The sequence below is a fragment of the Amphiprion ocellaris genome, chromosome 11, assembly GCF_022539595.1.
Source record: "Amphiprion ocellaris isolate individual 3 ecotype Okinawa chromosome 11, ASM2253959v1, whole genome shotgun sequence".
NCBI lineage: Eukaryota > Metazoa > Chordata > Actinopteri > Pomacentridae > Amphiprion > Amphiprion ocellaris.
This window is the reverse complement of record NC_072776.1, coordinates 20,732,592-20,760,436: the sequence shown is the minus strand read 5'-3', so window position 1 is coordinate 20,760,436 and position 27,845 is coordinate 20,732,592. Positions and strand designations below refer to the sequence as shown.

General features: G+C 38.6%; 1 protein-coding gene across 2 annotated transcripts in view; it reads right to left on the bottom strand.

Moving 5' to 3' along the window:
- gulp1a (GULP PTB domain containing engulfment adaptor 1a) overlaps positions 1 to 22,461 on the bottom strand; it is a 79,232-nt gene extending 56,771 nt beyond the window's left edge. The window contains exon 1 of one of the 2 annotated variants that reach the window (XM_023274520.3): positions 22,309 to 22,461. The gene's annotated coding sequence lies outside the window, so the exon portion shown is untranslated. The remainder of the gene's footprint in view (positions 1 to 22,308) is intronic. The other variant, XM_023274521.3, reaches the window with a different exon arrangement.
- Positions 22,462 to 27,845: the final 5,384 nt, after the last annotated feature.

The window sequence follows — 27,845 nt, the reverse complement described above, 5'->3', positions numbered from 1 at the left end:
TCGTCGCTTGAATGATAGATTACTATAATTGATTCAGAAAGTCATGGCCAGTATTTAAACAAAAGTCATTTTTTACATCTGAGGACACCAAAAATGGCCTCAGATCATTGCATTGACTTGCATGTAATTTTAGAATTGATTACAAAATTCAACTTACTGTCCAAAAAGCCCTCAAGGCCTTGCTTCACAGTAATTTTTGCAGGCATCGCAGACATAACTAAGACTTCTTACATCTTCTGGTGCAGCATTTTTGGTTAGTCAGAGGGTTATATCAAATTTAATGGAGCTGCTTCTAGTGTTTTTTGGTTTTTTTTTTTTGGTTGTACGTGTACTCTGCTAGTGAGACTAGGGGTGCACAATGATATCAGCATCATCATCAGTAGTACTGCCAAGGCTCTAAAACGAAATATTGGCATTGGCCCAAAATGAACACTGACAGGCACAAAATGTCTATCAGGCTTAAAGTTTATGGTTTTGTCTGAAAATTACTATATAAAAAAAATCAGTTCTCTCATTTTGCCCAGTGAATGTGTACTTTTGAAAAGCCTTGTACTACATGCCTGCACCTGCCCGTGGGCCATAACAATAAGAGGGGGCATAATAATATGTTAATTCCACCACAGGAGAGACTCGGTCACATTACAAACTGCTGCCTGTAAGTTACCACATCATTTTGTGCTAAATGAACTGAAAATGGCACACTCAGGCTGCTGCTACACTGCCTTTTTTTTTTAACAGTCTGAGTCTTTTCCCCACACGTCTCCTGGGACCCAGTTGCCAATCCAGCACCACAGGGGTTCCGCTCTGTCCATCCCTGTTTCCTGACTATGCAGCTAGCACCCTGAAAATCCTCTCATCTCAACTCAAGAGCATTCCTTCCTAGCACTCCTCTGCAAACTTCCTGCCACTCAAAAGTTTTTTATATTTGTTTCTCTAAAGGTTTGTTGAAATGTAATATTAAAAGCATAATATGGACTAGAATACCCAGGAGAGGCAAGTTACTTGAATAACTGTTGCCTCCATAATTTCAGAACTGTTCAGTGAGAAAGTGGAAGTTTTGATCAGTCTTCAAAACATAAAAATTCTCAGTTGGTGATTATTGTGTGGAGACTTGCATTAGTCTGCCAACAGCAGCCAACTTTGAGAAAATTCTCAGTGAAAAGTGTCACATTGTGAGATGGGTGACAGCCAATGAAGCATAAATCACTAAAACACAAATATTCATATTCATTATCTCCTCTTCAAGAAATCAAAAATGAGCTCCTTCACCTGAATTCAGTGCTTTAAATTTGTCAAAAATGGCAAAAATATCCTTCAGTGAGTTGAATCAGCACAGTGTCACAGAGAGGGCAAACTGCATTTTTAACACCTTCTGAAGACTTGCATTTACACTTACTGGTTGGGCTTGAGGTGAAACTCAGCAGCAGCGCCTTCTATTCCAAATGTTTCTGAATCTATTCCTGGAAAAGTGACCTTTTCAATCTGTTGAGCTTTGTAAGCATCGCAGCAGCTGTGATGTGTTCACAGCTGACTTCAGTTTTGACTGAATTTGACAAGAACATGTTGGATGATAGGCCGAAGCCACTGTGACAGGGGATCATCGGTTTTCATTATCTATATAGTCCACTCCGTAAGCAAGTACAGGATACAGTAAAGTGTGCCACTCTAAAGATAGGACAATGGCAAACATTAAACTGAGCAACTGTATTAGGAAACTTCGAAGTGGGACAAAAGAAGATGTTAAAGTCCTTCTTCAGTTGTTGATTTAACCTCTAAAAACTCCTCTCTGCTTATCAAAGTCACATACTTGAAAATAATCTCTTCACACCTTAAAATGGCTTATATGTAACTCTACATTGCCTTTTTGGGAATGAGCAACTCTTTGAAGTCCCCTCATCTTCCTCCACCCACCACTCCCCACTCACAAAAAGCACACTAGCTCTTCTACAACTCTGCTCTAAAACTGTAATACTACGTCACACAATGGTGAACCATAATATTGGAGTAATTCCACCATATATATTCAAACTGGATACTGACTAAATGATGACATAGAAAGCCCCGTCGTTCAGTGTGACAGGACTGGTCCCCTCAATGTCCGAATCCTTGTTTTTGAAACCATCAACAGTATACTGCAATTTCAAGGGGGAAATACTTAACAAAGGCATTCAAGACTTATTTTGCTTATGATGCATTTTCCAAACAAAAACACCACATGGAAATGTTAACAAGGTAAACCATTAGATTTCCAGAGGAGAGGCACTCTAGTAGTCTTGCAATTTTGGTTAACTACTTACTAAAAGGTAGAAGTATACAATGTTGACACAACAGAAGTGGGGCTGGGGGCAAGCAATACAGTTTCAAAATTTCCAAATTCATCTGTGCATGGGATTCTTCATTTTTACAGTGGACCTCTTGATCACATCGAACAATAAATAGAAAATAACAAGTTATATCCCTGAGTAAGTAGTTTACTTCTGGTAGAAACTCTTTTGGTATTTATGTCTCAAAATAAAGGATCAACGGGAAATAGTCTCTTTAACTTTTTTGCAAACACAAAATATAATATACATTAAATTATTTAAAATATATAAAGATTTCAGTAGCATATTTATGGCTTTAATTATCTTATTCTATTCGGGGGACAGTTATGACTGTGGAGAGTCATTAGCAGATATTTCTGTCACACAGAGCTTTGTCTAATGTGCACTTTTCTGCCTTTTCTTGGCCATAAACCAATGACTCGTGATAAAACAAATTTGAATAGCATGCTGAGGAGTTCTGTGTCTTTTGCATTCCCAATTGAAGTTCCTCCAACATTTATTGTCTATTCTACTATAACATCTGAGTCCTTCTCTTAATTTGAGTTAGATTTATGATTACTGCAATAGTTAATTACACTGAACTGCTAGGTAAAACAAAGTCAACAGTCATACTCTTCTATTGACAGTTACAGTATGTTTCACTTTAAGCCAGAAATGGCTCGTTCTTTTACATTCCGGGGCATTAAATGACAGCCTTTCTGAAAGAATCACTTCAACATCTGTGGGTGCGATATTGATATTATTTGCTTCTGTATATTTCTTCACAGTCTCGTATGTAGAACTCATGAACTGAACTTCACTGGAGTGGATTCCACTCACACAAACAAAGACAGATCTCATGCCAACTTTGAAGTTCAATGCATGTATGGGCCACTGGCCAAAACAATCTGCCAAGGGGCTATCCTTCTCTGTCAGTGTACAGAGTAGCTGTGACAGGAAATGGCCTTGAGGGTAACTAAGCAAGCGAAACACATCTTCAGACTTCTTCCAGCTCATCTTGATTTAGTGGTTCAACTCAGAGGTCAGGAATCCTCAGATCTTGCACAGAGCTCAAACTCCCTGTAGGGCTGAATAATGCCCTCAAGAGCATCTAAGCTAAAGTGAAAATGGTTTTTCCAATGCTGAACAAGTTATCAAGCTCCCACAAATTGTAATCTCTCATGTGTATTACAACTCATGCATGCAAACATTAAGTATTTTGTGGCTGGGCAAAATAACACAGGGCCAATTACATGAATTCATTAGCATCCATCACACTCCAGATAACCTTGCCGATGTCCATAAAGAACAGATTTCTACAAACAGTGCAACTGGATCAAAAAAAACAAACCAAAATAAAAATAAATATTAAAATATATTTTGTGCCCTTGTACAAAAGCTAACCTCCCTGCTGGGCTTCTCAGGTGATGAGCTATTTAAATGTGCTTATCAATCACTGTCATTGCAGCACCTCGAACAACAAGGGCAACAACATGTTTCTGCTGCTGATTCCATGGCATAATGAGAAGAATCATTTGAGATGCATTGTCCTTCTCTCAAATATGATATCTGCATTTCATGTGATACACCTAAAATCAGCATGTCACTTGGGGTTTTTGTGGTAGAAGATGCAGATAAATAAACATGTTTATTAGAATTGATCTTAGGTTTGTTCAAATTTTGACTTTAAACTATTGTTTTAAAAGGTCTGCATGTTAAATCTGTAGCATTGATATTACAATATTGATAGTAGTCAAGACCAGTCGACACTGAAAGATATACTGGTTCCGAGCTGTATTCTCTAACAATGACAGTGCTACCACAGTTCATGTTCATCCCTCCTCGTTTAGACCCTAAGATAAATCAGCTTTGGGAAACTGCAAAGATTCTGCCCAATAATAACTTACAAAGCTCTACTGCAGAACAAGTGTCTGGTCAATACAACTCATTAGCCAGTAATCCTGGTACCCATCAGATTCATTGAGGCCAGCCAAGAATGTCCGGCCTGTCAAAGGCTCCTTAAGAGAAACGAGGTATAGTGTAGCTGTGCAGTTCAGGGACAGGATCCTATAGGCATAAACCAGGAAAAAAGGCACCATGGAACGTGGCTTTCATTTGTCTACATATGTGGGAATAATGCATGCAATGCATGAAATGTTCAGGAAACCACATTTCTAAAGCAGTGACTGTTAACTTTTGGAGTGATTTATAGCACACAATATCTCCAAAATCCAGCATATTTTCCCAACATCCTTCCTCAAAGTTTTTGGAAAACCAAAGACTAAATTAGCCATAACTGTGAGAGAGCTGAGGTTTTCCTTCAAATGCTGCCATGAGGGTGATTTTCATCAATATTTAACTGCTTAAAATGGGTCCTGCCAAAAGAATTTAGGAGCTCATTACTGAAAATGGATTTGTTAAGTCCAAATCAGGACTTCAGATTAGCAACTATTGTTTAGGAGTGTGAAAGAGGCTTACTCTTTTACCACAGGTTTTATGAATTTGAATTGGTAAGGCAATTCTTATGTGCCACATGATTTTTAATCAGCCAACCAGATATTTTTCAAGTGATTATCCTACAGAGCAAATCAGACCAAAAAACACAACAAAGTCAACTGTGCAAGCAAACACAACATGAGGCTCTCCATGATCAAAGTAGTTATTTTAAGGTAGCTTTATCAGGAGAACTCTCCTCCTGTAGCCAACACCTCACATCTTGCTAAGTAAATAAAAGGTTTGAGGCCACAAAGAAATCAATATTGGATATTTTTTACTGTCTCTGACTCTGTAAAGCATTTCATTTCCTGTATTTTATGAATAGTATAGTAGATAAGAGATCAATGAAAGTTCATTTTGTATTTTACATCAGAGGAAGAAAGCTGCAGGAAGAGAACACGGTTTTTAATGTGTTTTCTTAGTTTGACAGCAGGAATAACAGAAAGTGATGGGTGACAGTGATGCACATAAACTGAGTAATATTTACATGTGTGCATAATTTTTATGTCAAGTCCAGTGACAACTATATCTGCTTGAAGTCAAATACAATGAGAACATGTACATTACTGACAGTGACAATGGCAGAAATGATAAGAGAGAACAGGTCATTTCATCATAGGCTGTAAGGGGGAAGCCTTGGCTGAGCTTGTTGACTAGGAAGCAGGGTGGATAGGCACACAGGTAAAGTGATTAGCATCCATCACTGTCTGTTCTTCTTAGACAGCAGGAGGCCTGTGACAGATGAATGGGACACAATCAAAGGTGAAACAGGAAAGCGTGGCAGCAGAAATAAGCCTGGAAGGGAAGGAGATGACCCTGGTTCTCCGAAACAAATGACAGTCAGGACATCAGCTTTTAAAGGTCAAGATAAGGAGTAAGAACGGCTTTGTGAAGATGTCAGTATAGGTCTAATAGCCAGTGTTCGTGTATAGGAAAGCTGGAGAAGATGCATTAGTAAAACGTGACATGTGCAATGCATGGATAAGATTAATACATTCTAGGAAGTTGTCACTGAACACAAACATCAGGCTGGAGGGCATTCCCACATCTTGCAACAGAGTGCATCTCAAATTGTCAGAGTTCTCAAAAAATATGCCAATGCAAATGTAGGGTATTTGCACTTAGAGCAGGGCTGCAGAGCGAGACCGTTCCCTCACATTTTGTTTTCTCAGAGTAGTGGCACTCCTTTGGTTGTAGTAGTGTGACTAAAGACCTCAGCTAAGTGTCTGAAATGTCTGATTTCTAATTTTCCCTATGAGAAGAGAAGTTTCAAAGCAGTGTTTTGGCTTTTTAAAATGATTAAAGCATGGCCTATTTCTGGTAAATGGCAGTCCATTATTTAAAGACAAAGCAGTAAGAGCTCCATTCGTTACTGTGACTTTTTCCGTCCCTGAAACACATTACTCTGCCAATATGTCATCAAAAAGAGTCAAAATAGCAGTAAATCACATCGAGTGGCAATACAAAAATGTTTGGTAACAAAAAAAAGATTTGCATGTCATTTTAGTAACATTATTCATCGACTGCTAATTTTTTACTAAAATGTATTTTTAACAAAACTGTCACTTCAACAGCTGTTTCTAGCACCTACAGTGCATCCCATACGCTTTGCTATGAGTAATGTCCATTTTCTAGTCTACTGACAAACATATTGTTCTCCATCATCTTCTATGACTAATATTTATTTACAGTCATGCAGCGGTCTACAACCTAGTGTGTGGTGCAGAATTAGCTTCACCTGTCTAAAAGACTATCCTCCTTGATGACAGTAAGTGGTGCATCTAATCCAAAAGCACACACTACACTTAGATGGCTTCACAACCCCAGCCCAAATGAGTCCATATGCGAGGTTTTGTTCAAAACAAATGAGTACATGCAACTTTGTCTGAAGGCTGTTCAGAATAGCCGGAGTCTAAGCTGGGGTGAAACGTCATCCTCGAAAGCAAGATGTGATAATCCTACAAATTTGGGGATAACAGCGCACAATTTCAGGCAGTCTTCCCTCCAAGGCATTCGGCAGGCTGAAAAGGTGTGGAAGGAGCGGTTTCCAGACACTGTATGAGTCTCATGTTTTACATGTAAGACTCAAACTTTAATGCAGTGTGCTGGACCACTGGTCATCCTGGGACCTTTCTCTCTCCCCTGGCTGCCAGTGCCTTATTCTGGAAGAACTGGATACTTGTCCTCCAGGATGCTCAGCTTTGCCCTTATCTTCCTCTCCCATGTATCATGTTGTCACGTTGGCCTTGTTTCCCACTCCAATATGTGTAAATGGTATGCTTGAGTTTTGTCTCCTGTGCATTCTTTTCCAGGATTTAATCGTCATGGTAAGGTCTTGTGTCTCAGGTCACACTGTTCATTACACCTGAAAATTGCTGTACATCTTCCAGATCATATTCTTTAGGTGTTTCAAACCTAGAACTTTGTCATCTTTTCTGTACTGTAAATCTGCTCTTGTGCTTTTCTGTAAAGACAACATTTCTGTTCTTCTCCATTTTTTTGCCCATTAAAGGTTTTTTTGAGGGGTTTACTGATCCAAATGAAGGGTTTACAAATGTGTTATCAGTGACACCAAGCAGTAGAAGGGAGTGTACCAGTTTCTGATTAAACAGTACTTCAGCCAACTTCATTAACAGTTACCATTGGAGCTGAGAGTGTCAGAGTAGCAGACAGAAATGAGTCACTTTTGAAGTCAGATATTGCTGAGCGTTAGTTGTAAAAGTTTACAACCTGCCATGTGGTTATGTATATTAGATTATAAGAAATCTAAGTGACTGCACAAAATGTAAATGAACCGAGGAGCTTCTCAACTCATAATTTCAGTCATCTTCCAATCATTTGTCGAGAACTTTTAAATAAACACCAATGTGCAAAACTTTCAAGTACTTTAGATGTTTAGATCAAATTATTTCAATCCCCCACTTACAGCCAGAGTAATAAAGACCTATCTTCAGAGCACTGCATCATAAGTTATGGCCCTTCACAGAGCTGTGATCACTCAGTCACTCTGGAAATACATAAAGGCACAAAAGTAGCTGGAAAGCAATAAAGGCTAAGAGTGGTGACATCAAATATTGATAGGATTTTTTTCCATTTACTGCATTTTGTATGAAGTTGATTGATGAATAAAAACACATGAGATTATTTTTGAAACTAGATATACAATAGCATATATAATAACTTTGCTTTATGTTAACACACTTTATGTTATGTCAGGAGCTAAGAGTGCACTGGGATTGTATTTCAGAATGTTTACTCCTACTAGTGTTAGAATGACCTACTCTGACCACAGTGAGCTTCCACACAGTTTCCTTTTTTGTCTCTAAACTGTACTAATACATGTTCAGCTGCTGTACAGTGGGCCCATTTCACACACAATTGTAGAGACCAGCCTGAAACATTGATCTGACAGGGTTCCATGTGAACTACACACAATATGGAACACATTCTCCTTTCTCAAATAAAGCAATAAACCCCAAGAGGCTGGGGTTTACAGTGATTTTAAAACAGCTAAGGGCTGTTCTTAAGCACTCCGCATCATGTCTAACAACATCCCTCAGCATTTATGATGTCACTGTAAACTATGGCTTTGAGGGTAATGTTACTTCAATACAATACTTACTACACATATTGGGCAAGATTTCATAAAATAAAAATGTAACATTAAAGAAATGCAATGATTTATTAATAACAAATAATGATCTTCTGCCAAGGAATGTAGTTCTTTAGCAGCATTCATCAGGATGGTGGAAAACATTAGAGTAATTATTGACATTTATCTGGATATTAACATTAATTGTGTGCAATTGTCAAAGTAGTGTTCCATTATGTTCGTATTCCTCTTTGCTGTTAAGGGGGTGTTTGACTCTAGACCATTGTATTTCGCTAAGTGGTACACAAATCAAGAATATTGCTCCATCATCTTCTCCAGTTCTAGTTTTGTCACTGGTAAAATTGCAGGTACGATGTAGATTTATGCCCCGGAGTTATGTGACGATCGCTGAATGTTTGTCTGTCTGTTTGTCTGTCTGTCTGTCTGTCTGTCTGTCTGTCTGTCTGTTAGCAACATTACTCAAACACTGACTAACGGATTTGGATGAAATGTCAGCAAAGGACTGAAATTATACAAGGACCAATTGATTAGATTTTGATAGTGATGCAGCTTATAGTCTGGATCCACAGATTTGTGAAAGATTTCTGTGTCATTGCAAGATCGCGGCACGGAGTCACTGTAACTATGACAACAAGTGAACACTACGTCGGAAGCCTGCTGACGATCACATGATTGCGATCCTACTAAAAATTCACCGCTGCAGACTTATTGAGACTTATCCGTCGGAAATCATACAAGGAACAATTGATTAAACTGTGGGGGGTGTTTCCAAGTCCCCTCAATTCCCGCCGCCCGCTACATATTTAGGTCACGCGAGTCAGTATCCGTACATAACGTACACATGCATAACCCATGCCTGTGTTCATCGCAAGGTAATTTTGTTTGTGGGTACATCTGTATTAAATGACCACGTTCTATGCTGCCATGATTTCTGATCATCAATAACTAATAAACAAATTCTGCATAATAAGGATTAAGCGGTGTATAGAAAATGGATGGATGGATGGATAGATAGACGGATGGATGGATGGATGGATGGATGGCAGCAACAAGATGTATTTCCCCAACCAAGAGAGAGGACACAGAGTTCCCTAGCTGCTAAAACATAAATCCCCATCAGCCCTGTTTGTGTCTATTGCTGGCATCTTAGTGATTTCCTGTGCGCTCATTGTATGACAGCGTTGCATGCTTCTCTCTGTTCTCATGCTGGCAGACGATAAATGATTTGGGATCCAGCTGGCAGTTGTCTTCTTCAGCTCCGCATCCTACATGCAGCTGCATATCAAACCAGACTCTGATGCTTTTGCTGAGAAGATCCTCAGGTGTATTTGGATTCAGTGCCTGAGAGTGTTTGACTTTACGAAAGTCTGTCATCTTTAATGAATGGTGGTGGGATGCTTTGTCGTGTCGTTCTCCGCAAAGTTATTTTACCTATAGCATTGTTAATAAACTCCAGATCTTTCAACGGACACTAAGATCAACTGATCAGTAAATTGTCGGCATACTGGTTAACTGCAGCATGTAGGCAAACATAATTTTTGAAACCATGGGATTTACCTTTCCTGTTTTCACAATCACATAAAACCTACGGGGAGCCTGGCTTAGATCCATTTTAGTCATTGTTTTAAAATTAATAGCCAGATTTTTCTCAGCACACCAGGTCTGTAAACAGCAAATTGGCCGCATAGGGTCTGTTTAACAATCCCAGCTTTGTTTGTTGATTTTTCCAGCTCTTCAATATCTCTCATTAATTTCAACATGTCTCCTCTCCATTTAATCCTATTTTTCTGTCCTGTCCATATTTTCCACTACTCATCTACATTTAGTCTACCCAGCAAGTCAAGATTCAGAACAAAGTCTGTCATTTAGAAACAATTTGTTTGGCACAGTAATGGTGATGTAATGTGGTCATAACTGCATGTTGACAGAGTATTTTACAATGGCTTTGAACACGGCTCAGCCAATCATAATCAAGGAACAGCAGTTTGAATTTAGTGATTCTGACTAAGATGGAGAAAGAACTATATAATCTAATAAATGAGAACTAATTATATTATGAGGTGTTAGAGTGAGGGAAACACAGCTTATAATTAAGCAACAATTTCATTTTATAATTCTTTACAGAGAATGATTCTAGCCACTGTGGCAGAGGGCCACCAAAACACTATCCAGCCAAGCTTGCATCGACACTCTGAGAAGCCACCCTCCAGGTCTGTATCTGGGCTCCTGCACAAAGAGCTAACCCAGACTGCTGTTAGTGCTGCAATTACATACTAGATTTTCTCACTGGCCTCATTTTTGAATGTGCTGGCAGACAAGCATTCTAAGCAACCACCAACCAAGCTGGTGAGCTGGATAATGCAAACAAACAACTGTCAAATGACTGAAAACAATCTCTGTTTGAGTCAGCTCAGAAAATTTGACAGCGGATGTTGTTTTCTAACAAAATGAAGATCTGAGGGGAATTTTAAACAGGTCCTCAACACTGACATGTAACTATTTAATAGAGGTTATGTGTCCAATATCCCAGAAAGATGACTACAAGTGATTCGGGTGAGAATGTAATAGTATTAGGAATTTTGTTTCTCTGAATGTCACCAGGTTAGACTGGTTCACAGGACTTCTAAACAATAAAATGTGGCTTGCTAAAAGGCAGACATTCAGACTTGAGATACTATATCCACTCAAATATTATAGATAAAATGCTTTGAATTTTTGCTCATTCTTAATGGAGCTGTAATGAGAGAGCATATTGCTAGGCATGAAGATTACAAAAAACTAAGACGCTAAAAGGAGCTTCAATGATTCTGTGTTAAAACTGGCAAGCAGCATCTGGGAGAGGCCTGATTTCATCATAGGTGTACGCTGATGGTTTTCATTTATCTTCTATTTGAGTTTTTAAAAAATGCGCAACTGAAAGGGTTTATTACAGCTTATTCTGAGACAAATATGGGATTCCTGCTTTTATGTTCAAAGCAAAACCTTACATCACTGACTTAAATCTGATATTGATTCTTTTTGTGGTGTCATCACAGTTTCTGAAAACAAACAACAATAACGGTGCAACATGGCTTAACTGAGACAACCAATATGTCAAAGTCATAAAGACGGTTTATGTTGTAGTCAACTTAGAGCACAAACAACAGCAACAGAACAACACTGAAATCCTGGCAGTGTTTGCACAGTGAGGTAGCACTGTAATGAGGCCAAATAAATCTAATTAGTTTTAATGTGAATGATCTTTATGGAGGAAGCTTCCAGGGTGATAGTGTACAAGAAAATAAATAATGGTCTTCAGAAGTATTTACTCCGGACTGCAGCCTTGGCAAAACATCTACAACACATAAATAGGCATTCAGGCCTGTGAGGATGAGATATGCAGTCTACTTTGAGCATGAATAGAGAAATCAGTCTCCCAACTAAAGTGCTAAACAATACCAATAAAACACACATAACTCCTGCCAATTCATTATTGGAGGGAGGATAATGCAGTCATGTTGTCTCAAGCGGATAAAAAAAATGCCAGCTGCAAAGAGCTCAGCCTGCCCCATGAAATTAATGGTACTCATCAAGAAATAAAAGAGCTATAAAAGGCTGTCTGTTTTCACCCACAACGGGATGACTTCTTGAATTAACTGAAGATGCCTTGGACAGGCTTATGCCAGTGATTTCTTTGAGGTGCTGGATCAGGAAGAAGTGCGTTATAAAGCCTCAGCCAAATTGGAACACCAATGGTGACAGTGTAAAAGTCTGTCTCCCTGTCTGACTTGCTGAGAGCCATCAGCTCCAAATGCTGTTTGTCAGCTCAATAAATGTTGAACACAGTCTGTGATGGTTTGATGAAATGCAGATATTCAAAGCCTGTGCATGCCCCACACTGTTGTGCTGTGTCAGTGACACTTAAAAAGACTCTGTTGTACCTAAATTCTATATGGTAGTGATACCCAGACCATGTGCCAAAGTTCTCTTCAATAAAACAGAAGTGTTAAGTGCTGTATAGAACTAATTACAGATGTCAGCTGTGCCTCTTTATCTAACCGCATGTCTTCATCTGCCTCTTCTTTTGTAATGTTTTGTACATATGTTTGAAAGTAATCCACAGACAAACAAAATGCAGAAAATGTACATGTTTTTTGATGTTGATCACACACATTCACCAAAAATTAGATTTTGGTTATTAACCTCTGTAACAAAAGCTCCTCATAATATAGCAAACAGCTTTCCATTTTTGCCCATGCTTTTAGTAATTTTAAATGCAACCCATCTGTACCACAACACTGAATGCCAAAGTATCAGTCAGGTTCAGTGTTTGGAAAGGCTGAATTATTTGGGGAAAATGTCCAATTGCAATTTTTTGGACAGGTATTCTGAGAGAAAATTAAATTGTGACGTTGTTTTTTAGAAGTTAGTCTTCAGTTCAATATTCAGTGTGTGATATATTTAAAACATAGGATGGAGCATTACCACGTAAGATATGATAACATCTAAAGCTTGGCTGTCACACAAGAAGGCCGACATGAATTTGTAAAACCAAAAACAGAACAGTTGCATGATTTTTATTGTAAATTGCAGCCTTTGCAATTTGCTTATTACATTGTTAATTTGGATTAAAATCAATCATTTGACCAGCCCTATCATTTAGTATGAAAACAAAGAGGATTTATTTCATGACCAGGTCAAACATAACAAAAGATTTATTTATATTTGATATCTACAAAGGAGGAGAGAAAACAGTGAAACTCCGCTGTCTTAGATGAAGATGAGAAGACAATTTCTAAGCACAGCAACTCTCTTTAAACTTAAGAGAGCCAAACAGACCATGATTACCACATATTTAGACAATCGTGGACAACTTGTTTAATGGCAAAACCTGGATATGACTGGCCAAGTGAGTGAGTAGTGAGTGGTAAAACTCAGGTTATAAGACAAGTTTTACTTCTATGTAATAACAGATGTCCTGGTACTTGTTTAGTTCCTCTTGGCAGTGCAAGCTTCTAGTCTCCTGACTCTGATGTAACTCTGCCTTTCTCCATTTGTATGCCGATTAGTAGTTAAAGACAATAAAATGCTAAATGATCTTTACTTGTCACTGAATGTCCCATAGTTGTCTTTCAGATGTTTTGTGTTCCGTTTCATTTGGTTTCAATGATTTACCTGGAAGTTAATTTTACTTTAGTCGGTATGTGTTTTCATTTAATGTCTAAGCAGAATGAATGAGGCTTTCATGTCTTAGTGGATAACTTATTCTGCACTACAGTATGTTTAAGTCATGAGTCAACTAAGCTGCCAGAGGGTCTTGATCACGCACAGAGCTGTAGGAATACAAATTTAGTCTAAGGCAGACAGTATGCATCACCCTGTTGATAAGGACTTTTGAAATATTTGAAAATACTTTATTGCCACCAACAGGCGTATACAGGAGAGTTTAACAATTTTGACTTGCACAGAAAAATTAAAAGGTCATCTCTCGTGAACATGTCGAGGAACTCAATGTCATGATAAGGACGAAGGTACTAGAAATGATGCAAAAAGGCAAAACTGCAGATTGAACACTCAGCCCACATGTCTGCTGTGTCTATTTATAGTTGCACGTGTAATCAAATTTTGATAGCTATGAGTGCGAAATTGTGACAGGCCATGTTTCTTATCCCATTAACTTATCTCCTACAAAGGTAGAAGCTCATTTATCGGGAAATTACATTGCAGAGACTTTCATCGATCAAAATATATAACCTAATCCATGCCTAAACTATGACAAGCAGTCCTCATTGACATTCAGCTGTGACCGAATTACAATGACACAAAAACATGAGTCATACCTTAACATGGACATCCATTTTAGCAATAAACACTGACATGACACACAGAGAGGATGAAGCAAATAAAAAGCAGAATATTTGAAATTGTACAAAAATTTCTGATTTTGTGAGCAATTTAGCTATGCCAAAAAAAAGCCTTACACTGAATTCAGTGAAGAAAGGAAAGAGTACATGACAGAGGAGACAGCAAAAGCACACAGCATGCAGAGCCACACACAGAGCCAAAGACGTAGACCACGTTAAATCAAATCAGCAGTTGTGATTTGCCTCAAATCAGGGGATGTTTAAAGTCACAGTTTGAAAGCAATAACGTAATGAGGCTAATGGTAGCTCCCATCTCATCAGCTCACTTGCTCATATTTCTTCCATCACTGACTCTCCTTGTCTCAGTTGTGATGTACTTGCAAGATCAATCTGACCGATCCCAGAGACAGTCAAAGACATTTCCTCCAAATGTCAATGGGCAACAGATGGTTATGAATACAAAAGAAAATTCTGTATTCACCCACCTTTTCTTGCATGTCTCAGTGATCTCTTACTGTTAGAAAGAGCTAGAGAGATTATAGACAATGACTCTCACTGTTAAGAGTGTCCATAACTCAAATATTTCTGCAAATTATTTCTATATTATGTTATATTACTATCAATTATATAATCATAGCAACATGTCTGACATAACCACATTCAATTAAAATAAAGATTATGTTTAAAGCTACAAAGTTAAGAACTGAAATGATGAATCAACAAACTAAGTGTCAGGAAAAGTATCTGCAATAATTGCCAAATAATTATATAACCAAGTGTCATTTAGATGTAGAGCTGGACAACATAGCTGAAAAAAAATCATCACAAATCAATGTTTAATTTCTGTCAATATCAACAACTATTGATTTCCTGTTTTTCCGATGGCAATTTTAAATAAATACCAGAAGAAAAAAAAGGCTTAATTTGAATTGAGGCACCTTACTTTAAATATAACCACTTTAACCTAAATTTGTCAAGGCACACAAGCTAATAACTTGAACGTTAACGTAACAATGAAAAACCCACACACACAACAAATGCACTCACATAATGAAAATAAGTAAGGGTGAAGGAATGATCTCACCTTGACATAAAGTAAATAAAGAAATCAGTACAACTCCGGGGCTCACAGAACAATCTCAATCTAGCTGAGAGTTAGTGGAATTCCTAACAAGTGGAGTAATATTTTTAATAAACATTTTTGATCCAATCCCTTTTACGTGACTGTATTAACTGAGACCCTGGTATCTAATAAGGAGGTCATTTTGCAGTAGAAAACTCCACCCAAATACTGGTACATTATTTGTTCACTTGCAAACTAATACGGACCAATGATATCTGCTGACTGACTTCACAGGTGGCCAATAATAATATTTGGACATAGGGTACAAGTAGGATTCATTTCCTACTGTAAACATGCAGCAGTGGTGTACAAATCACTCATGAAAACTCCAGCCCACATAACTGATGCTACAGAGTATCTGATGTGAATGTTGTAACTTTTCTCTACCAAGTCAGAGATGGCAATGGTTTTAGATGTCCTTTCTGGTTATTCTTGTTTTATCTGGGCTTAGCATCCTTCTCCCACCACTGGCAGAGAAAAACAATGAAATCTATGAAAAGTGATTTCTTGTGTATGGAAGCATATTTCATAAAAGCTCCACTACATCATTGGGAATTAACAGTAAAATCCCAAGGGTTTGGCAACAAACCAAGCTTACACAGAGGCCATGTTTGACTATCATATAAATTAAATTACTCATGATGTATATGTTTGTACACCCATATAGTACTTAAAAATAATAGTGCTGTAAGGTTACAACATCCAGTGTGTTAAATAATCATTAATTATCTTTCAAAGGTATATTAACCTAACTGTGCACAAGTCTGTGAATAAAAGATAAATGATTGATGGCAAAGTAAACATGCACTGACTAAACTCTTGGTGTCTTTTTGGCAAAGTTCTGCTGCCTGCCTTGGTGTCACAGCACTACATTTCAGTTTACCACCAAGCAAATTTCATCTTTGGCCATATGTGCAGCTGACCTTTCAAGGCACTATTAATGGGACTGAAGCTTTATATAGCGTAAGAAAAGAAAGAAAAACCAGTGCAGTCATCCTGTGTGTTTTTAAATTCCATCTGACTATAACACTAAAAACATGTTACAGCCTTGAGATAGGTATTGCATGGCATATTACAGGTCTGTGCAGAAGGAGGCACAAAAATGCTGATTGTGTATGGACAGCTTATGGCACAACCATGGCAAAGTATTTTACAGAAAAGTTGTTTCCATTCTTGTCTGAAATGTGGCTTCCCAGGAGCAAGGCCAATGAGATGGTTCATTGCTAAAGGTTTTCATTAGGACAAGCATCTTGTTCCATTCACTTAGTTGGCAAACTCATTTACCCTTGACTCATTTGGCTGTTTACGGGAGACCTGCTGTAAACACTCTACCCAGACAAAACCATGTCAATGACACAGCGTTTTTTGGTTTAAGGCATTTTATGTTGTTCCACTATGTGTTACTGCATGTGCTTCTACTGCATTACTCTGCATATATTTCTATCCCCGGTTCATGTTCCGGCCTGGGCCTGGGTTCTGTCTGTGTGGAGTTTGCATGTTCTCCTTGCGCCTGCATAGGTTCTCACCGGGTTCTCCGGTTTTCTCCCAGAGTCCAAAGACATGCTGAAGTTAACTGGTGATTCTAAATTAGAAATTAAAACTCAAATATACATATTTAGTATCACTTTTTGAAAAAACTACAAAGCATGGTCACTGTTGGTCACTAGAGTCAACATCACCTTCAGGGGGCCACACTTGGCATTTTGATTGGCTCGTTCTGTACTGCCAAGCCAGGGACACATTTGAAAACCTATGTTAACTACATTACCTTAAGACTATCCTGAAATATAAAACGATCGTAAATGAATTACAAATAAATATGCTGAATGGATCAGGTAATGGCCACGGCATGACCAATTCATCTAAAATGCAATTTTCGTTTGCAGTGTTATTATAAAATTCCCTGCTTTATGGTAAGTCTGTTTTATTTTTCCTGACCTTGTCCTTATGTGGAATGAAATCAGACCAATTTCAGTTACCTCCATGCAGGAAGGTATACAGATTTCTAGATTTGTCAAAGACCAGTACTAGTATCACACTGTTCATTGCTAGGCTTAGATACCCTAAAGTTGGTTTAGTACATCAATCCTAATATAATAATCATTTTAGATGAAGTGTCGTTTGTCTTTTGCTACTATATCAATGACCCAAACATGAAAAGAATTCAAACCTAATGTGAAGTCAATAAACAAGCTTTCAGACTGATTGATACAAGTACAACTGCAAATTTACTATATATTTAAAATGCAAAAAAAAGGAAAAGAAAACTTAAACGACTAGGAAAATTTTCATACGGTTGCTTTACAAAGAATGAAACCAAATCCAGTAATAATTTAAACAATTTTTTAAATATTATACATTATGAAGCATGATTAATGAGTCACAAATCTGTAGCTGCGCTGACTGCACATAGCTCCTTGTTGATGACTGACTCATTGGTCTGAAGGAACTTTGGCCCAATCTCTTGTTATTGTGACTCAACAATCACAAAACCAACATATTTATCAAAAACATAAAATAAAACTGAAGTCACCACACACTACTGACAAACTGGCACGGTTCTCACATTTAGCTTTTCCTGCTGACTTCTTTTACAGCAGCTGTTCTGAAAGCTTGCTGTAGATGTGTCAACAGCACCCACTACAGTGTTGAAGAGCAATGACAACACCTACAAGGACAAGAGCGAGGACTGCACATGTGCGTACACATTAATGTTTATGTGCAGTGTGCACACACTCACGAAGGTATTCATAGGCAACCATACAGTTGGAGCATGCAGCAAGTCTGACACTACTGTGCATTTCTGATAAGCAATGTGGGTCTTTCAAAAATGATTTATGCTCGAGAGAGAGGCACTTCCACAAAAGTGTTATTTTCAAACATCAAAGCACTGATTGTAAAATATAATTTTCAAGGGCCTGGGACTTTAGTTAGATATGCTTTTCTCTTTGTAGGTCTTAATATACTCCCAGAATGACATATCACACAAACAACAAAGAAGATCCATTAGCACTGGAAAGGAGCCTCTACTTAGTGAAACAATACCAGTCCCGTCCAAGAAAATGAGACAAAAGAAGAAAGACTCAAGTATGGAAAACAGGCAATAGCATGCACAGACTTAAGGCTCCCTCAGCTGTCTCATTTGCAAAAGCCCATGATTAATTGAGATGTATAATAACAGCTCAGAGGATTAATTCAATCACGGAGACGGTGAGACCAAAGACTCTGACATTTGTGAGAGTCAACACCTTAGCCAAGCAAGACAAAAATATCAATTATCTTGACTTAGGCATGTCACTGGTGTCGCTTTAGCCTATAAGACGAATATCTGTTTGACATAAGCAAGATAAGGATAAGAAAACTGAGCCCCTAATAAGAAGCAATATAATCTTCCTCCTCAATTTTGATTCCAGAGGAAATAGCGGCAAAAGTCATAGTAGATGAAAAGCTGTTTGATGTTTACGACTGCATGAGGCTGAAGTCACTTCAGCTTTCCACCAATCTGACAGCTCTAGGTGGAAAGATGAACTTCTTGTAATAGAGTTTCTGGTGACAGTGAGATATTGAGAGCATGGACTGATAGTAATGATGTTATCAGTCACTGTGTGATCGTAAACTGATAGATGAAGTGTTGACTGAACGTTCTGTAGGCAGACAGAGAGTGGTAAGCACGAGTGCTGACAACATTACAGGAGCAATGCAGAGATTGTTTATAACTACCTACTCTGTCGAGATGTAGCCATTTCTCAGCTATGACCAATCAGTATATGATTACCACTGAAATGTGAATGCATTATATTCTGCAAGATCAAAAACATTAGCAGGGCAGCTATTATTTAATTTTCATTGTGTTTTTTTTTTTTTTTTTTTTTTTATTAAGGCAAATAAGTGTATCCATAACATCTAAGGTCTAGAAATAGTCCAAAACCAAAAACATACAAGGTTTACAATGACAAATGACAAACAAAAGCAGCTAATTCTGCACAGAAACAACGTAATGTTTGGTGAGGTTTTTCTGATTTGCTCAGAAAAATTACTGAATAATTACTACATTTTCAAAGTAGATGCAAATTACTTTTCAGTGAACCAACTTGTGAAGCAGCTATTAATTTCTCTATGAAGCATCAGGAACAAAAACAAGATGAGATGCTACATCCCACAGCAAAGCCAGTGCATTTAAGGTTACTGTTTAAACTATTGTCCAGTACCTACATGGACAACACGACTTGCCAGGTTATGTCTGACCAATTGTGCTCTACCACCTTTGCTAACCAATGTCCTAGAAGAAATTCTTCGCAAAGAATCCCAAGGCCTGTGTTTGACTACATGATTGCCAGTGTTAAAGTTACTGACACAATACATTTACGTAACCCACTGAACATTTTACATATTACCTTCAAACCCACACTGCCTCTTCTCTGGGTTATAATTTGGTCAGATCTGAACACACTGATGCCATACTATAATACAGGAATCACACAACATGCTACACACACAGCAGGTTCAGATCTAGAATCATAACAATTAAATACAGACATTTTATGCAGCATCAAAAGTAATTCAGTTGGTTATACATTCAGTATTACTTTACAGACAGGCACTAGCATCAGCTAATGCAACATGAGTTTCCATGTCATCTGATCAAAGCATAAATCAGTGTTGTCTTAAAAAAAAAAAAAAGCTATCTCCATAACAACATCATAAATCCTGTGTGCATCATCCAGAGCATGAATGCAGTCCATCAGAAAAAGATAAACAGGGAATGGTAAGGAGTAGAGCAGTGTGCTTTTCGCTTAAAAACATACTATAAATACAACCTAAGAATAATAAGATAAACAATTCCAATTAAACGGTTCCTGTATTGAGTCTCAGTTCTGCATGGGTCCTAGCCTTAAAATAATAGACGGGTTCGATTTGGTTCTGAGTTGTACATTTTAGGGCCTTCTTGGGTTCAGGCACACATTTTTGGACCACTGAAGACCTCTGACTTGCCAAACGAATGGCCTTTCTGAGTAACCTACATCTGAAAGCAAAACCATATGACAAGCCAAACTAACAAATAAGGCCTGTAAATAAAAAAAATTTAAATTGATAATTAAAAAAAACATTGAAAAGTTTAACAATTACTGTAATACTACAGGAACTAGAAATGTGACCACAAATTGAACCAGAGATGAGATGAAAATGTCCTTTTTCATGTGTATGTCATGTGTTACTTTAAAGAAATGCGTCTTACTAAATTTGTATCTGTGTTCATTGTATTCTTAGCCAAATATGCATTGTGGGAATTTTGCAGGGGATTCTTACTGCTTATTGTACATTTCAGTGCTTTTCAGCTTTAACAGAATTACTCAGTGTTAGCATATGGGAACTGTTTGGCCCTGCATTGAATTGGGAAGTAGCTTCTATTTTAAGTGTAGTCGTATTTTTGTCACACGTAACAGCAGACATGTGCACAAAAGATATCATCACACTGATATATATCAACCGCACTCTTTAATACAGTGTGGTGAGCAAAAGGTCCTCCAGCACTGTAAAACACAAGGTGGCAACAACAATGTGTGCCAAGACCGCTGGAGCAGAGTAAGACTTTGTCATTTAATTTGCATGACCTTTATTTAACTCTGCTTGAAATCACATCTCCATGACCACCTCGTTCTGGCAGACTACAATGAACCTGAAAAACTGCTGTCCTTAGCAGCAATTTGTACAAGCCTCAAGGCTAATTCATGCTAATTTTCACAGCATACAATGGCCACTCGAAAAGAAGCTATTCAATTACTGCTACCAGTGGCTGGAAAAAAAGCATGCAGAGATCATTCAGTGGGTGTTACGCCATCAGCCAGTTAAGAAGCAAACTGGTGACTGGAAATGTTCGTTTGTGAAACAATCCTTATTGCTGACTCCAACAAGTCTTCCCAAAACCTGTATTTCACAACCACAGAAAACGGTGACTTTGGAGCCATGAAATGAGAACTGTAGCAGGAAACAGAAGTACTACACACAGAGATGACAATTCTTAAAGCAATGGGGGGCTTATTCTATTCTCTGAGGAGTGCATTCATTAAGTTACTGATACTGCAGAACACAGTGGCAGACTGTTTACAAAGTTATTATCATCTCGAAGCCCCTGCTGTTGAGCCCTGCTGAAAACAGTTGTGTAGGCAGGGTATGATGAAAGGTAAACGCCATTTAATAGACCCTCGGTTATTATGAAAGGAGAATGTCAATCGTCTCTATAGTCTGTGCCACTCCTTTCTGAGAAAATAATAAAGCGATACGCTTAGCCTACACTACACTGCATACTCCATACAGAGGTACACTCACGGCAAATATGAGGCAAACTCCGAAATAGCGCCTCTAGAAATATTGTGTGTTCGGACAATGGTGAAATTGCAGGTTTAAGTATAAAATTATTAGCGTATCGTAGTTTGGATTTTATCTCAAAGGGCTCCCTCCATCATTAACTACAATCATGCAAAACAACGTCACCGCAAATTGAAATCACAGCCACAGCTTTTTCTCCACGAAACCGAACTGTCAAGTGTCACGCACAAATTCACCCGCGTTTCCACTTCAAACTAGAAAAAAAACAATTCGAGGCACCAGAGAGACAAACTCGACATGTTAACTCAGAGTCCACCTTGCAAGGACTTGCGCAACAAAGTTTCCCGTTAGGTTCTTGAGTGAATTCAATTCAGAAACAAACATTCAGCAGCAAATAACGACACGAAAAGCTGTTCTAAATATCCTACAGCAACTGTGTCAACTTCGTAGTGACGGCAGACAACACGTCTCACAGGCGAAAGTGTGCAGCAATACACAAAACATTGTTGCCAGCAGCCGAGAAAGTCGACAGCTAACTCTGAACAGCAACTGAGGGAATCTCAGCGACAACAGGAGGGGGAAAAACCAGCGGTTTGTACTTACAGCAGAGCCAGAAAGAAGTCCGAACAGTCTCGTAGAAAAGAAGCCCACGGTCCTCAGCGCTCCACAGTCCGAGCTCCACATCCAGCAGTCTCCTTCCCTCCTCTTCTCCTCCTCAGCTCCTCTACAGCTGCTGGATACGTTTGCTGACGTCAAGCTCTCAGTCTCAGCCGGCGGAGCTCCGTGGTCACAAAAATACATGGAAGAGGAGGGGAGACACGACCGGGGAGAATCGGGGAGGCATTCGAGACAATGGCCGTATAAAAACAGAACGAAAGAAACAAAGAAAAAACTTCTTCCCAGCTGCGAAAAGATGAATAAAGTCCACAAAGCGTCTGAATTCGCATTATCAGTGTACATGAGGAGGGGTCAGTGAGCTGCTAGCTACACAACTTGTCTTGCTAAGGAAACTTCAGGAGCAGCCGCATCAGCATTTTGCCGAGGGTCGCCAGTAGTCAGCACAAGCAAATTCAATTGAACTAATTAGCTTTTTTAAGAAGCTAGCTATCAAATTAGCTAGATTACCTTAATTAGTTTTACTGTAGCCGTTAGCAAAGACCTTATAGGCAAGTTTCGCCACTCGGCAGCCATTTTGGAAGCATCCCTGGCAGTTATTTCAGGTGAACAAGACTGGGCCTGTATCAATGTCAATTCATGGGAATTTCATTTTTTCAAAATGCTGAACGGGTTTGGTAATACTGCCCCAAAATTAAGTTTCAACCCCGTTTTTGTTAGTTTGTTCTTACGCGAAGCATGCTCACAGTTTATCTCACACATCTGCGCAATGTCATGATTGGCTGGCTGCTTCCTGGTTTGGTTGCTGCAAAACAGACGATTGGATATTTGGGTGGTGGGGCGGGGCATGTGTCATACAGCCGCCATCTTTTGTGTTATTGAATTCTGCCAGAGGTTTCTACACAAGTCTTTAAGTGGATAGTCTCACTCTTGTAAAATATCTGCTATTAGATTAGAAAAGGGCTGCTACTTCTTTTTAAACAAGCTTGTCATACTGTCTTTGCTGGGAGTAGTTAGCCTGTAGCTTCATAGCTAGCATATCACTGGCTGGATGTATTTCACATGATTTAATATAAATATGGAAAAGTAGCTGACAAGTTGAATTAAATAACTAAACAAAAAAATTATATGAACACCTGTTATTAAAATTTGTTTTGGAGGGGTTGACAAAGGGGAGCTCATTGAAACTGATAAAAAGATTATAACGTATATGTTGTCCATCCTCCAAAGTTGAGACACCAATAAACCCTGTTAGATACACAGCTACTGATGTCTCACACTGAAATACTGTGACAGACATTAACTGAAGGCCAGAAAGAAAATGTGTTAAGTGATTTTTGATTTAAAGCCTTTAACAGATGTATCAAAAAGTACACTGTGGTTGACAGCAATATACAATGCCGACCGTAGCCTTCAATGGCTATAGCTTGATTTAAAGTTTTCAGCAGAGTAAAAGTACAACTGTGTGTCAGTATCATGTCAAGTCTGTACAATAATTGTACATCTTCAAACCATATTTAGAAAGCACTTTCTAATTAGTTATTTGTGTTATTTGTAAAGTTAATGAAAAAATGGTACTGTAACCGGCAACAAGTGAAATTGTCTCAGCTCATTAAACCTCATTTTTCCTCCTGCTCTCTGTCTATACTGTGTAGTAATATTGTTTATTTTACTTTTATGTCTGATTGTTTCTGCTGGTCAGACAGTAAAATACGTAACAGGGAACAAGTACAACCAATTACAACAACAAGCAAGCACGAAAGAATTTCAGGCTGCTACCCTGCTGTGCTGGTTAAATCATTATTTTATGATAATGAGGCTCGATATGATGTTGAGAAAAAGTAACCCAATGACTTCTGAGGTTTAAGTCATCATTTTGCAAAGGTTCAGTGTTACCTATATAGAATAAAAAAGCAATTTATTCATTCAGCTTTAAAGCGGCAATTTATCATCAAGGCTACAGAGACAAAGAAATGTTTTTGTCAAACAAGATATTTATCTTGAATTTTCAGCTGCAGTTGTAAGGTTTTATTATTATAATTAATGTATTGTAAATGTGGGGTGCACAGTGGCGTAGTGGTTAGCACTTTCGCCTTGCAGCGAGAAGATCCCTGGTTCGCGTCCCGGCTTTCCCGGGATCTTTCTGCATGGAGTTTGCATGTTCTCCCTGTGCATGCGTGGGTTCTCTCCGGGTACTCCGGCTTCCTCCCACAGTCCAAAAACATGCTGAGGTTAATTGATTACTCTAAATTGCCCGTAGGTGTGAATGTGAGAGTGCTTGTTTGTCTATATATGTAGCCCTGCGACAGACTGGCGACCTGTCTAGGGTGTCCCCTGCCTTCGCCCAAGTCAGCTGGGATAGGCTCCAGCCCCGCCCCCGCGACCCTAGTGAGGATTAAGCGGTGTAGAGATAATGGATGGATGGATGGATGGTATTGTAAATGTAGCATATATCATCTGTAAATGTCTAGCAAAGATCATGTAATAGACCAGATGTGGCTTTGCTTATATTGATAAATACTTACATACCAGATAGATCATACAGTTGTAACATTAAATAATGCATACTTAAAAACATTGATCATTTGATTGCTTGATTAATGTCAAAATAAGCTGTAGAGTATGTATGACAATATAATAAATGACACTTGCGAGCTTTGAGAGAAGCAAAAAGACAGCTTTGCTGAGGATCAAAGATCAGTGGTGCATCATAGTCCACTATAAATCCCTTTCTTAAGGCTTGAAAACAGAATAATTTCCAAAACAAATTCCAAATAGGTCAACCACTGCATCCATGATGACAGAAAAGATGAGCTTTGCGCAGTCAAACGTATGTTCTTGTTTAAAGCATTTGCAGGAAAATTAAGTTCGTTTCATGGCAGCCCATGTCAGGCTTAGATATTTCACAGAGGATTAAAAGGGCTCAAAAGGGCTGGCAGCTTCAAATGACTTTCCCTCATCTACGGTTTGCTAAAAATGTATCAGTATCACAGGAGAATCACCCCAGGTACTGTCACAAGTATTTATAGTCTGTCCCTGTCTGACCAACTTCAGAGACTCTTTTGATGACATTGCAGATATAGTCCGTACTTTCAGATTTCAGCTGGGAACAGACACTGTTTCCCCCAATGATGGATTAAAGTATCCAAGATGATAAATAATATGAATATCTGATTTCTATTTCATGGATAACCTTTCTTTTTAGTTAGCATTCTTATCTTGTATAATACTCAATGTTAAAACTTTTGGGCTCCCTTCAGCTGCAGTTTGGAATTAATCCCCAGTGATAAAACAAATTTGTCTGGTAGAAATGACATTTTACCGTAAATCCTACTAATACCAGGACTGCGTTCAGTGGCAGCGTTTTTTCAGTGAAGTTAATGAAGTCTGGCTGGGTTTAGACAACAAAAGTAATTAAATGATAAGTCTGATAATAACAACGGTACAACAAACAGTGGTTGATGAAATGACCTAAATCAGTATAAAAACAGATGTGACAAACAAGTACTGTGTGTACCTAAGCCTGACTGAACTTGCTCTTATGAGCCATTCAGCTCCACTGTTGTTCAAAAACCACTAAAAACATCAGAGCCACACAGTTGCACATGGTTACTTGTATATTCCATACACAGACTGTAGATGAAAAACGAACGAAGCCTCCAGGTATGAAATTGGCACCAACACAAAGTGCCTTAAACCTACTTTTTTTTTTCTCTAACAACCAGCAGTGGGTGACTCCACTGGTCTGATTGTGCAGATGTCTATAAGAAGGTGACCGACTTCTCCCATGATTTGTCCATCCATCCATCCATTATCTATACACCGCTTAATCCTCACTAGGGTCGCGGGGGGGGCTGGAGCCTATCCCAGCTGACTCGGGCGAAGGCAGGGGACACCCTAGACAGGTCGCCAGTCTGTCGCAGGGCCACATACAAAGACAAACAATCACTCACACATTCACACCTACGGGCAATTTAGAGTAATCAATTAACCTCAGCATATTTTTGGACTGTGGGAGGAAGCCGGAGTACCCGGAGAAAACCCACGCATGCACAGGGAGAACATGCAAACTCCATGCAGAAAGATCCCGGGAAAGCCGGGACGCGAACCAGGGACCTTCTTGCTGCAAGGCGAAAGTGCTAACCACTACGCCACTGTGCAGCCCCCCATGATTTGTCACCTCAGTGAATATTTTCCTAATGCATTTATGATCTCAATTGCCAGTTTGAAATTTCTGTCAGTACAGCACGATGGTCATTTTGTAAATTATGTTCCCATTTAGAGTAAAAACACATGATTAAGCATGGCTACCATATCAGCATACATAGTGTGCTCAAACTCTCAGTCAGATCCCTCCCTGGCTTGTAATGTCTGGTAGACCAAGACGACATTGGCCACATTTGAGGCTTTACAAAGCAATGGGTGATGTCACAGTCGCTACATCCATCGTTTAGTATACACTACCATTCAAAAGTTTTTGGTCACCCAGACAATTTCATGAAAGCTGACACTTTAATCCATGTGCTAACATAATTGCACAAGGGTTTTCTAATCATCAATTAGCCTTTCAGCACCATTAACTAACACAATGTAGCATTAGAACACAGTAGTGATGGTTGCTGGAAATGTTCCTCTGTACCCCTATGTAGATATTCCAATAAAAATCTGTCATCTCCGGCTAAAATAGTCATTTACCACATTAACAGTGTCTAGACTGGATTTATGATTAATTTAATGTTATTTTCATTTTTAAAAATGCTTTTCTTTGAAAAATAAGGACATGTCTAAGTGACCCCACGCTTTTGAATGATACAGTATATACAGCCATACAATATACTGTCCTACTGGTCTAAATACCCACCGGTCGATTTAATGTGTATATATCTGCCACTAAAAATAGGCATCCAGCAAATACGCTTTTCACAGTTCTACTGTGCCCAGCTGTTCTTTGGAGTTTTGACCTATTTGTTGGGTGGAGTGGAGAAGTCATAAAATATTGAGAGACATGCTAACACCATGTTAGTGCAGTTTTTATTTTGTTGCGATCTTTGAAAACACCAAAAGAGACTGTTACATTTTCCTAAGAAAAGGCCAGACATCAATAAAACAAATACGCCACATGTTCAAGTCACTGTTGAGTTTTTCAATGTTTAACCAAGGGTGCTACCTTTCCCCAACCTAAGTGCTTTGGGAGCCTAAACATAGACACGAAATACACACACAGGTAGTGTATTGTAAAGGGGAGCTTTGTTGGGTCTCACCAGGGGGCATTTTGCAGTTATGTTCAGCATGAATATTCTTTGACTTGGCAGATAAGTTCATACACAAAGCATCTCTTTATATTATAGAATTTCATGATTTTAAAAAGATGTAATTCAGATGGCATTGCTGTGATATCCGAATGTATTTGCCATTGCAAATTAGAAGTTTACAGTGAAATTGTATGAAAACCTGGATGAGATAACAAGCATTAGTCCTCCTTAAGAGCCCTTAATTAAAAGACAGATTTCTGTACGAATTTCAAG